Raw genomic sequence first — 9,898 nt, forward strand, 5'->3', positions numbered from 1 at the left:
GAAATTTCTAGAATACCTGGAGAGCAGTTTGGCAGAAACTAGACCAATAACCAAGCTAAGTTCAAAATGCATAAGTGATTTTGACATAAATGGTGATAAAAGTAAATTAGGGGACCTTGGAAAAGTTATCTGTCAAATCCATGGATAAGGGATAGTTTATGACCAATCAAATTAAAAAGAGGACAATGTGAAGTAAAATTAGTGATTTGATTACATGAATTTAACTAGTTTTTGTGCACACACACACACACAACTAATCTTGCTAAAATTATAAGCAAAGCAGAAAACTGAGCTGTATTATAAGAAGTTTCTTTGAAAAGACTCAGTTTCTCAAATACTAAGAAAACTAAGCCAACTTCATAAATAAGCCATTCTCCAATTGATAAATGGTCAAAAGATAAAAACAGGCAGTTTTTAGAAGAAATAAAAGATCAATAATTATATGAATGAATGTTCAAAATCACTAATAATTAGATATATGGATAATTAAAACAACTCTAGAGTACCACCTCATACATATTAGATTGGCTAACATGACTAAAAATTAAAATGACAAATGTATGAAGGGATTTGTGAAAATAGAGATATCAATGTACTATGGGTAGCATACTGAACTATTGTTCAATATAAGACATATGTGGTGTTCCAGGAGAACTAGTCCCTCTGATATGAGAGTGTGCTGAGAAATTTTCAGTGCCACTTCGAGAAACATGCACAGCAGTCACACCCTGGTAAAATTGTCTTGGTAGATTGGCTAAACCAGGTAACCAATATGCCTCACAGCCATCTGGGTGTCAAGGGGATAATTATTCAAAAATCTGAAGACTTCCCTCAATGAAATTGGTGGATTAAAACAATGTGTTTCAATACTTATGAAGGCAGCAGAGCAGACATTGTGGTGCACTTAAAACTTGTTCAGACACTGAAAATCATATATTACATCCCAGACCATTGCCAGTCATTCTGACTTTTGTCTTGACATTGGACTTCTAGGAATCTGAAAGAGAGAGTGAGGCTAATGACTTTGTACAACTCTTCCTCATTTAAATTATTTTTATTTAATTTATTTTTTCTATAAGATGTCAGTGTGATCTTCTTGGGGAAAAAAAATACTTACCTTCCATCTTAGAATCAGTATTGTGTGTTGGTTCCAAAGCAGAAGAGTGGTAAGATCTAAGCAATGGGGAGTAAGGAAGAGAATCTGAAAATCTATTTTTGATGTAATTGGGAAATGTTTAATAAATAGATCTATATGAGAAAATATTTATGAATAGTCTAGGGGTAAATGACCTCAGCAATCTAGTGTTTGATAAACCCCCAAATCCCAGCTTTGGGGATAAGATCTCATTATTTGACAAAAAAACTGCTGGAAAAACTGGAAAACAGTATGCCAAAAATTGGGTTTAGATCATTATCTCACATCCTATATGTAGATAAGGTCAAAATGGGTATGTGACTTAAATATAAAGAGTAATACTATAAGTAAATTAGGAGAACATAAAATGGTTTTCCTGTCAGGTCTATGGAGAAGGGAAGAATTCATCCAAAAAATAGAGAACATTAAAAGATGTAAAATGAATAAATTTTACTATATTAAATTTTAAAAGTTTTGTACAAACAAAACCAATGCAGCCAAGATTAGAAGGGAAGCAACAAATTGGGGGGAAATGCTTATAACAAATTTCTCTGATAAAGGCCTCATTTCTTAAATATATAAAAAATTAAGTCAAATTTATAAGAATCCAAGTGATTCCCAAATTCACAAATGATCAAAGGATATTCAGATGAAGAAATCAAAACTATCAATAATCACATTAAAATGTTCTAAATTTCTCCTGTTTAGAGAAATTAAAATTAAAACAACGCTCAGGTATCACCTTCCACCTAGCAGATTGGCTGATATGACAGGAAAAATTGGGACACCAATGCATTATTGGTGGACTTATGAACTGATTCAATCATTCTGGAAGGCAATTTGGAATAATGCCCAAAGAGTTTAAAAAAATGTATGCCTTTTGATCCAGCAATACCACTTCTAGGTCTGTATCCCAGGACAGAAAAAAAAATGGAAAAGATCTGTTTGTACAAAAATGTTTAGAGCTACAACATATCATATCTATATATGGACATATTTTTTGAGGTATAGACTTTAAAAGATTTCTCTCTAATAAGAATAAAAATATAGAAATAGGTATCAATTTATAACATTTGTATAACCCAGTGTAATTCCCTGTCTTCTCTGGTAGTGGGGAGAGAAGAGTGGAGGGAAAGAAAATGAATCATGTAAACATTGAAAAATATCTAAAAATATATTTTTAAAAAAAGAATGCTAGAAAAAATGTTTAGATCTACACTTTTGTGATGGCAAAGAATTAGAAACTAAAGTGATGTCCCTTGGTTGGAGAATGGCTGAACAAATTGTGGTATATGATGGCAATATAATACTATTGTGCTATAAGGAATGATGAACAGAATAATTTCAGAAAGAACTGGAAAGATCTACATGAACTGATGCAGAGTGAAATAAGCAGAATCAGGAGAACATTATACATAGTAACTGAAATATTGTGGGATGATCAACTGTGATAGACTTTGTTACTAAAAGCCATACAATGAACCAGGACAATTCTGAGGGACTTATGAAAAAGAATGCTATCCACCTCTAGAGAAAGAATGGTTGAAGTATAAATGCAGCTGAAAATATGTGATTTATCCTTTGTTTATTTGGGTACATGATTTTGGGTTTTGGTTTTATGAGATTGTTCACTTATAGAAATAAATAATATGAAAATATATTTTGAGGGACAATACTTGTATAACCTAAATCTAATTACATGTCAACTTCAGAAGGGAAGGGAGAAGAAGGGAGGGAGACAGGATAAATCATATAAATTTGGATTTTTATGCAAATTTGTTATTAAAATTAAATAAAGAAAAACCAAAAAGAAAAAAGTATTCTATTGATATCTCTTGTTCTTATAAAATATTCATTTCATAATATTTGTTATCAGACCTTATTCAGATTAATCTTCCATAAAAATATATGCTACTCCACTCACTGAGTGAACACTGCCTTTTAAAATGATTTTAAAAGAATGGCAAAAAGTTAATCAAAATTGAACATCACATAAATTGTGAATAAAAATCTATTCAAATATTAAACACTACAGTTCTCCATTATGACTTCAGGTATGCAGTATGTCTACATGGGACTTCAATTTCTTTATCTGAAAAATGAGGTATCTGAGGAGTTCATTAATTCTGAATCTATGATCCTAGTCCCACCTTACTATATTACATAAGAAAGTATTAAGACCCTGACAGGCTGTGACATTTCTTATCACTTATTAATATTTTATTAATAGGTAATAACATCTGCAAAATAAGGAATATATAAATATTATGTGAAAGGATAGATAATTTAATTCTGATTATATTCATATATATGTATCTTTAATAAATTTCTGATGATCCCAAAAGACTGTGTTACTGCGTTCACTCATTAGATAAGAGGAACCTTTGATTTGAATCCATTCATTGGATGTACTCAAAAAGGTGGATTTTCTCATCCATCTCCAGCATAGATATTGAGAAAAGAGGTCATAAATGTGTGAGGCAGGGAAGGAAGGGTAGCTGGAGGAATCCATACTTAGTTTTTTTTTTTTCTTTTGAGAGAGCCTGACCTCCAGTGAAAGTGATATCTAAGCTTTTCATTCATATTCAAATCTCCTTATAGTTCCTTTTCCCTGTGCTATATAGATTAGAAAAAAATACTTTAGTATTATTCACAATCTCTCCAAAAGTGATCAGAAGGTATATGGTGTACAATATGAATTAAGTATGGAAAAGATATTAATTTCTGTCACACAGAAGAAATATTAGTAGCCAATTAATAAGTAAATATTAAGCATTATGTTTCAGGAACTGTGTGCTAAGCACAGAGGCTATAAAAAATGAATCCTTCCACACAAGAAACTTTTATTATAGTTAAGGAATGCAGATTATAATTAATGCAAAATTTAACACTAGCACATTGGGGAATCAAGAAAGGCTACCTGCAGAAGATATGATATGAGTAGACAGTTGCATGAATCAAGAGAAATTAAGATGGAGAGATGAGGAAAGCAAACTTTACAGGAAGAAGGAAGATAGAATATTTTGTGTGTATGGAATAGCATGGATGACATTGAAATTGGATTGTAAAATGAATGGAAGAGAATAAATGTAAGACCATCAAAGGCAAAGTTATGAAGAATTTAAATAACAAGGCAATAATATATATTTTATTCTGGATAAAATAGGAAGTTGCCAGAGCTAAATAAGAGAAAGGGGGAGAGGAATGGGAAGACCTATGTGTTAGTCAATTCATTTGGGAGGATGGGAACATGACAGATCATAGCGAAAAAAAGATTTGAAGCTATATTAGAAAGTTATTGCAACTAGAAACATTAACATTAGCAGTAGCAATTAGAGAAGAAAAATAAATTGATGGTATTAAAAAGGTAATGAGGAGACCTAGCTATCGCTCTTTGCTGATGATATAGTCTACTTAAAGAATCCTAGAGAATCAACTAATTAGCTAGGTGAAATAATTAACAACTTTAGCAAAGTTGCAGGATACAAAATAAATCCACATAAATCATCAGCATTTCTATATATTTCCAACATGTCCTGACAGCAAGAGTTAGAAAGAGAAATTCCCTTTAAAATCATCCTAGACAATATAAAATACTTAGGAATCTATCTCCCGAGACAAACACAGGAACTATATGAACAAAACTACAAAATATTTTCCACACAATTAAAACCAGATCTAAATAATTGGAAAAACATTAATTGCTCATGAGTAGGATGAGCTTACATAATAAAACTGACAATCTTACCCAAATTAATTTATTTATTTAGTGCCATACCTGTGAAACTACAAAGAAACTTTTTTACTGAATTAGAAAAAAAAAAAAACTATAACAAAGTTCATTTAAAAGAATAAAAGATCAAGAATATCAATGGAAATAATGGAAAAAATGTGAAGGAAGGTGGCCTAGCAGTATCAGATCTTAAACTGTAATATAAAGCAGTGGTCATCAAAATAATATGGTACTGGTTAAGAAACAGAAGGGAGGATCAATGGAATAGACTTGGGGTAAATGATCTCAGTAATACAGTGTATTATAAACCCAAAGATCCTAGATTTGGTGACAAAAATCCAATATTTAACAAAAACTCATGGGAAAACTGGAAAAGAGTATGGGAGATATTAGGTTTAGATGAACATCTCACACCCTACACCAAGATAAATTGAGAATGGGTGAATGACTTGAATAAAAAGAAGGAAAAAAGAAGTAAATTAGGTAAACATATACTAGTATATCTGTCAGATCTATGGGAAAGGAAAGATTTTAAGACTGAGAAACATATAGAAATATTACAAAATATAAAATAAATAATTTTGATTAGTAGTAGTCTCTCAGAAGCTGAGGATGACTATTGTCTTTGTGAATTATCATCTATTGATGTACCCTCATGTGGCTTTGAAGTCCAAAGGCTGAGGCGCACAGTTTGTGGCACATGGGGCATGGGACTCCAGTTGTTACGGGAGATGAGGTTGTGGCCTGGTGTCGGCGTTCACGCGCAGCAGCAAGACGTCGTCGTCGCTCATCTTCAAAGGTGGTGGCGGCATGGTGAATGTGGGTTCGCCAGCTGCTTCTGTCAGAGGCAGCGAGTTCTAGTTGCTTTGGTGTAATGCCAGCCCACTTCAAGTTGGACTTTAGCTGATCCTTGAATCTTTTCTTTGGTCGGCCTTGTTTCCTGAGTCCAGCTGACAGTTCACCGTAGAATACCTGTCTTGGTATTCGCTGTGGGTCCATGCGGATGACGCGTCCAGACCATCATAGCTGGGTTTTGAGGACCAGGACTTCGATGCTGGTGGAGTTGGCTCTGTCGAGGACTTCCTGGTTGGTGATTCGGTCCTGCCATCGGATCCTCATTATTGACCGGAGGGAGCATTGGTGGAATTGCTCCAGCTGTTTCATGTGCTTCCGGTACAGTGTCCATGTCTCACAACCATACAGGAGCGAGCTGAGGATCACTGCGTTATACACTTTGAGCTTCATCGCAGTGCTTACTCCTCTGTGTTGGAGGACTTTGCAGCGCAGCCGCCCAAGTGCCTGGCTGGCCTTTTGGATCCTGGCATTGATCTCATGGTCTCGTAGACCCCTGGTGATCTAGGGCTTTGCTCCCCCAGCATGTGAAGACTGCTTCAGCAGAACAGGAGGAAGAAACCAACAAGAAGGTTCAAAGGCTGAGAGGGTGACGCAGCAAAGCACTGTGGAGTGCTCAGGGCATGTTGGAGCACAAAAGACAACACGGCCATCCAATGCAGCTGAGGAAGTCTCCAGGTGTAACGACTTTTCGTGCCACTGGACCCAGGCTTCCAACGCCGAGAGGGTGGGACTGTCTCTGTGTATCGACTTTTCCACTTAAATCTCCTTCACGCACAAGTATCTTTGTGCACACTCATCTATTCCAACCCTGCCTACCCTTTTCAAGAACTGCGGCGATGGGGGAGTGGCGACACAACAGGTGGAGGTGACCACTGGCAGTTGTAGTCATGATCCTGCAAGTAGGCGGCCCACGGACCAGTGGTTGTTCAGCCCTGTACCCGGGCAGCAGAGTCATTCAGCAGCATCCTGGGCAACTGAGCAGCCCTCTCTAGGACAGCACTGCTCACCCTAATCAAGGGAGGGGACTAGAAAAGGTGTCCCAAACATTGCCTGCACTACAAACACTCGGTCAGCACACCGCGGCTGGCGGGTCATCCCTTTAGCAGTCGAAACCAAAGAAAACAAAACTCAAAGAAACTCCTACTGGGAGCATGGAACATCAGGACATTACTTGACAGAGAATACCCCAAGACCTGAGAGAAGAACAGCTTTAATTGGCAAAGAACTGGCACGATATAACATTGACATCTCAGCCTTAAGCAAAACACGCTTACCAGAAGAGGGATCACTCAGCGAACCCACCACTGGATACACCTTCTTCTGGAAAGGTAGAGCTACAAGTGAAGACAGAATCCACGGTGTTGGCCTGGCCATCAAGACCAGTTTGCTTAAACAGCTGCCAGACTTGCCTGTGGGCATCAGCGAGAGGCTCATGAATATCAGTTTACCTATCAGCAAAGACGGGTATGCCACAATCATCAGCACATATGCCCCAACACTGACCAGCACAGAGGAGACCATCAAGCAGTTCTACTCTGACCTGAGTGCCGTCCTGCACTCAGTGCCCACATATGACAAGCTGATACTACTGGGAGACTTCAATGCCCATATTGGCCAGGACCATGAAAGATGGAAAGGAGTGCTCGGCAAACACGATGTGGGCAAAATGAACAACGGCCTACTGCTACTTAGCAAATGCTCAGAGTTCGAACTCACCATCATGAACACTATGTTCAGAATGGCAAACAAATATAAAACAAAGTGGATGCATCCACGATCAAAACAGTGGCATCTCATTGACTACATCATTGTACGCTGGCGAGACATCCAGGACGAACAGATCACCAGAGCCATGAGAGGAGCTGAATGCTGGACAGACCACCAATTGGTTAGAGCGACTCTTCAAATGCGCATTGAGCCTCGCCATCCAAAACGCACCCAGACAATCTGCGCATCTTGCAATGTGAGTCGTCTCAGAGAATTTTGATTATATTAAATTAAAAAGGCTTTCTACAAACAAAACCAATGCAACCAAAATTAGAAGGGAAATAACAAATTGGGGAAATTTTTTATAGCATAAACCTCCAATAAAGGTCTAATTACTCAAAATTATATGGAGCTAAATCAAATGTATGAAAAAAACAAGAATTCCCTAATTGATAAATGGGAATGGGACATGAATAGGCAATCTCGATATAAATAAATCAAATCTATCAATAAGCTCATGAAAAAGTATTCTAAATAAATTAAAATTAGAGAAATGGAAATCAAAACAACTCTTGAGGTACCACCTCACACCTAGCAGATTGGTCATCATGACAGTAAAGGAAAGTAATAAATGTGGAGGGGATGTGTCAAAATCGGGACATTAATCCATTGCTGGTGGAGTTGTGAATTGATTCAATCATTCTGGATGGCCATTTGTAATTATGCCCAAAGGGCTTTAAAAGACTTCCCTTTGATTCAGCCATTCTACTGCTAGGTTTATACCCCAAGGAGATAATAAAGAAAAATACTTGTACAAAAATATTTATAGCCACTCTTTTTGTAAAGGCAAAATGGAAAATGAGGGGATGCTCTTCAATTGGGGAATGACTGAACAAATTATGGTATCTGTTGGTGATGGAATACTATTGTGCTATAAGGAATAATGAACTGGAGGAATTCCATGTGAACTGGAATGACCTCCAGAAATTGATGCATAGTGAAAGGAGCAGAACCAGAACCATCCCTTATACCCAGGGATGGATACACTGTGGCAAAATTGAATGTAATGAACTTCTCTACTGGCATCAATGCAATAATCCAGGACAATTCTGAGGAACCTGTAGGAAAGAATGCTTTTCATATCCAGAGAAAGAACTATGGGAATAGAAACACAGAAGAAAAACAACTCCTTGATCACATGGGTTGATGGGGATAGGAATTCCTCCTGAACAATCCCTGAAACAGCTAAGTCAGTGAAGAAATGTTATAGTTATGTCTGCCCAGATTTAGTTAAAGAATTTAATAAGTATTATACAGATGAATCAAAGTGGATTGAACAGTATACCTGATTCAATGTAATTTCAAAGAAAGAATTTTCCATTGATGTTGGTTACAAACGGTTCCTGGGGCCAGAAATCTTCTTTCACCCAGTTTGCTAATCCAGATTTCACACAACCTATCTCAGAAGTAGTAGATGAGGTAATTTAGAGTTGCCTTATTGATGTCAGATGTCCTCTCTACAATACTATTGTCTTCTCTGGGGGTTCAACCATGTGCAGGGATTTTGGATGTCGACTACAGTGAGATTTGAAAAGAATTGTTGATGCAAGACAAACTAAGTGAAGAATTAAGTGGTGGTAGACTGAAGCCAAAGCCTATTGATGTGCAAGTCATTATACACCACATGCAGGGATATGCAGTCTTGTTTGGAGGGTCAATGCTGGCTTCCACACCTGAGTTCTACCAAGTATGCCACACCAAAAAGGATTATGAAGAAATCAGACCCAGTATTTGCTGTCACAAAACAGGGTTTGGGGTCATGTCTTAAAATTGATTTCATAGTTATAACAGTTAGGGAAGTGAGGAAGAACTCATCTTTCTGATTAACTGTTTTGCTTGGATGACTGGTGTTAAGATAGCAAACTGACTTGACAAGAAAAAGACCAAACATAATTCAATAGGAATATTTTAATAAATGTATAAACATATGAATGTAGAAGAAAGCCAAAATAATTAAAAGTGTTTTTCTTTAGGCAATATTTTCATCTGTGTGTAACAAAAAGAAGAGGGTTTTAGTTCTCTGTGGCTAGATATTTTGTATATTCATGGATTATCCAAGATTTGATGGAATTTAATGGTATGTAGATAACTCTATAATGCTTGAATTGTACACTTCCAAGTGTAGAGTGCAAGAGCTTGTTTATATTTCATACATTTTTATTCTTTGAAGAAAAATGTCACAGAAAAATTCTTGTATTTGAGGGAAAAAGAGACCAACTATAAGGTAAATTAAAAAAAAATCCTCATGACACTGACTTATTTGCAAAGAAAAACCAGATTAGTTATCAAAATTTAAACCATTCAAAAAAAATCTGGTTTTTCTTTGCAAGTGCTTTTTGGAACTAAAGGTAGTATCTTGGATTAACTGATGCCTGCTAGCGCTTTCTGAATACTCTCATTCTGTTTCT

General features: G+C 36.4%; 1 pseudogene; it reads left to right on the top strand.

The window, feature by feature from the left end:
• The first annotated feature begins 8,636 nt into the window (after positions 1 to 8,636).
• On the top strand, positions 8,637 to 9,258 carry LOC107651129 (actin-related protein 3-like; annotated as a pseudogene).
• The last annotated feature ends 640 nt before the right edge of the window (positions 9,259 to 9,898 follow it).

The sequence above is a fragment of the Monodelphis domestica genome, chromosome 2 (assembly GCF_027887165.1).
Source record: "Monodelphis domestica isolate mMonDom1 chromosome 2, mMonDom1.pri, whole genome shotgun sequence".
NCBI classification, from domain to species: Eukaryota; Metazoa; Chordata; class Mammalia; order Didelphimorphia; family Didelphidae; genus Monodelphis; species Monodelphis domestica.